The following is a 3812-nucleotide window of genomic DNA, read 5'->3' on the forward strand; positions in this document are numbered from 1 at the left end:
GGGCGCCCATTAACGGCGGGGGGCGCCCCCCATTAACGGCGGGGGGCGCCCAATTCATAGTTACGCCACTGGGCGGATCGGTGGCTTTGTTCCACGACCTCTTCCCCTTTGTCTTTGTCAGGAGTGCACTCCTAAAGAAGTCCAGCAGTAATATGCGAAGGACGAAACGCGTTGGGGATATCTTTTATGAACACTGACTGACCTCAAAGGTCCTAGCAGAGCACTCATCAGATAAGCTATTTCTCATCTTTAACATTGTAAGGGCAACTGTGTTGTCATTGTGTGGTGTAATAAAATTGTTGTTGACATATTACACTATCATCTCCATTTTTGCTTTCTAATACATACCTACTTGTTGAGGAGTAAAACAGTGGGATGTATAAGGTTCCATAGAGGAGGAAAACCTTAGAAATATCGGAAACCAGGACTGCAAACATCTGTCTGGGAGGGCATTATACAACAGGCTCTAATCACAGTGGTGGAGGACCACCTTCTACGGTACTCCTTCATTTGTTGGGGTGAAAACTCTCACATGTGGTGAAAGGTATCAAACAACTAGAAGATACTGCACTAGGAGGCGCTGTTTCTCATCTTTTTTACAGATAGATATATATATATATATATATATATATGCGTGATGTGGTTGTGGCACTCGTGACGGACTTGTATAAAAAACAGCTCCACACACCGGCGGTGCGGCCAATGTTTCGGAAGTTTATTCCTTTGTCAAGGCTAGAACAAATACAACACCGAAGTGCACTCACCTATATGCTCCGTCCTTCACTTCCGGTCTGACCTGATCACCTGTCGGAGACGTCACTGTCTCAGGCTTCCTGGTTCCCCGCAAAGCGTCGGTGGTAACCTAGCAACAGAGCTCCCGGCCGGACACTGGACCTGGACACAGAAAAAAACACAAATACATGAATATATAAAAAACCAAGTGACAATAATAAAGTCAAAATAGTGCTGTGTTGGAATAGACAATAAACTAGAGCAGTTCATCGCTAGGGCATAACTTTAGAGTCCGTGGTAAGGGTACAATCTTATGAAAACATACTAAAAACTAATTGCTCATTTAAACCCCTCGGACTGACTGTGTCCAGTCTATGTATCCAGTGTGCCTCTAGTTGCAAGAGTCTCTTGCCCCGATCTCCTCCTCTGAGATTGTCTTTGGCCTGATCAATAATAATATAACGCAAACTGGAGCGAGGATGTCTTTCTTTGGCAAAGTGCCGCGCCACTGGTTGATCCATAGATTTCTTGTTGCTGCTCAGGGCTGCCTTGATGGCGGAACGGTGGAGTGCTATTCTTTCTTTAAATGTCCTGATAGTTTTTCCAACGTATCCAAGTCCACAAGGATACACGACGAACGTACTGGTACAGGACAACGGAGGTTTAATCTTGATCTTGAATCCCTGGTGTGGATGGTTGAATGTACTTGACTGTATCATGGCGTTGCAAGTGGTACAGCCTGTACATCGGTAGCACCCGCCACGTTTGCTCTGTGTTCCGGGAGGTAGTCTGGATGAGATGTCAGTTTTCACTATCCAGTCCCGGATATTTTTACCCCTGGTGTAGCATGTCATCAGTCTCGAATTTTTAAGAGTCTTGAGTTCTCTGTCATTTTGGATAGTGGAAATGAGGTAGCCTATAGAAGAGGGCTAAAGAAGAACCAACAAGGTTTTTGGGGCACACTTAAAAAGATAAACAATTAGATGTATGTACAAATGGAAATAACAATAAAACTTAACTTTTAATTGAAAGCTTGATTAATAAAATAGGTTCAAATAACAATATCTACACACCGTTAATGTGATTATTGGGGGGTACCATACGCGATGGACTCCCGCCACTAATTATGGCAATATCAGACAGTAATAATTAATACAAGAGCGAAAATGTTTAGATAAGATTTTTTGCCTAGACCCGATTTTTATATATAATATACGGTATCGGCAATCGGACAAGACACAGGTCACTGTACACCACCATTAGATTATCCACCCCAGTGTCAGCAGAGATGGGTATGGACAGTTGGGGCAAGAGAGGAAAAGAGAAGGGAGGGGTTTAAGATAATTGTGGCTGCACTTCAACAGAGTTAACAGGCGTACTGCCCCAGTGGATAAATACAGCACTGGATATTCCCTATAGGTCCCCCATATAGGTACTTATCCAGCCTCTCACTGCTTAGCTTCTGTGTTCGGATGGATTACAGGCGGTCCAGTGAAGTATGGCTGTATGGCCCTTGCTGGTTACTTCCGGTGTCAATTTGAAGGGTGAGCCAAGGTGAGCTTCTGCTGTCCAAACCGTTCAGATCAGAGCAGACCTGTTACTCAAATGGCATTGCAGGAGTGCCTGCGCTGGCTGGGTGGATGAGAGAGCCACGAAAAGATGGAAGGCTTAGTGGTAGAAGGTGCTAACAAACAGGACCCTCATCTCTGCTGTCAAATATCATGCTAGCATCGGATGATTTGATGAGAGTCAGAGGATCATGCGATAGCTCCTCTAAAATGAAAGGGTGAGGAATGGGTGCCCTTAGCGCTTGAAGACAGTAGGTTTTATACAAAAAAGGAAATTAATTATGGAGGAACAAATTGGTAAATGTACCCACGGTCCCTAGATAGGAGGGAAATCGGTCCCTGGTGTCAATGTATATGTTACAAAAGACACCAGAAGCACACCGGGGAATCCGGTTATTGATTGGGATGATTAGGGCTGAGAATAATGGTTAATTCAGTCCTTAAAATTCTGTAAAGTAATAGGTATACACACAACTTGATAGAAAGCGTGAGGTCTCCCAACAGACCATACGGAGGTAATCAAACACTGATTAAACAGGTATTCTGGGTGTCAAATGTCCAAATGCTGAACATGAATGGAGGGTTAGTAAGGATCACAAATAGGTATTAGCAATGTAGTAGCTGTCACCAGGTATGCAGGGTTAATTACATGCACATATGTAATTTATAAATGTAACAGTAGCAGTTCAGAGGTTAATATTCTGCTGAATATCCTATAGACACATATAGTGCACAAACAGGATAGTGATACAAGTGGTGCTAGTCGAGATCACAAATAGGTATAGCACTTAGAAAAAGTATATATATATAGGCTGTCGCCAGGTATGTAGGGTTAACAGCACGCACACATGTAATGGGTAAACGCAACTGTAGCAGTACAGAGGTTAATATTCTGCTAGATGTACTTATAGACACATATAAAGCACAAGCATGATAATTATGGAGGTAGTGCTAGTTGAAGCCACACAGACTGTTGCAGTCTAACTGCAGAGGGTCCCACGTTTCACAATTTCCGATTTTAAAGTGGATATAGAGATAATAATATAATAGGTTAATGCTGGTGAGACCAGGGAATGAGGGGGTTTAACCCCGTTACCTGCGCCGGCTACGGCCGGTGGGGAGGACACTGTTCACAAATTAGAAGCAAGTCCAAGGCAGGAACGTGGAAGGCTGCAGTGAGTGCTAGCCGTGTGGTGCGCGCTGAGGCGCCGTGCATGTGATGACAGCGGGACGGCTGGAGGACAACTCCGTCTCAGTATGGAGTTGTTAGCCGGCACTGGTGGGGGCGGTGGGCGTGACCACGTGCGTCCTAACACGTGTTTCGCATGAAGCTTGGTCACAGGGGTGTGTGCGGATGGGAGGGTTAGGAGGGGGTATATATTGGATGAGTATCCAATAGAGAAGGTGGGGGCGGGTAGTCAGCCCGGCATTTGCGTGGCTGCGTGCAGTCATAATGGCTGCTGGGATGGCTGCGTGGACACAAAATAGACCAATGGGACGGGGTGCCTAGTG

At 45.0% G+C, this 3812-nt stretch overlaps 1 pseudogene; it reads right to left on the reverse strand.

Annotated features, from left to right (window-relative positions):
- Positions 1-2123: 2123 nt before the first annotated feature.
- On the reverse strand, positions 2124-2242 carry LOC146061880 (5S ribosomal RNA; annotated as a pseudogene).
- Between the last annotated feature and the right edge of the window lie 1570 nt (positions 2243-3812).

Source organism: Crinia signifera, chromosome 2 (assembly GCF_055691185.1).
Source record: "Crinia signifera chromosome 2, ASM5569118v1, whole genome shotgun sequence".
Lineage (NCBI taxonomy): Eukaryota > Metazoa > Chordata > Amphibia > Anura > Myobatrachidae > Crinia > Crinia signifera.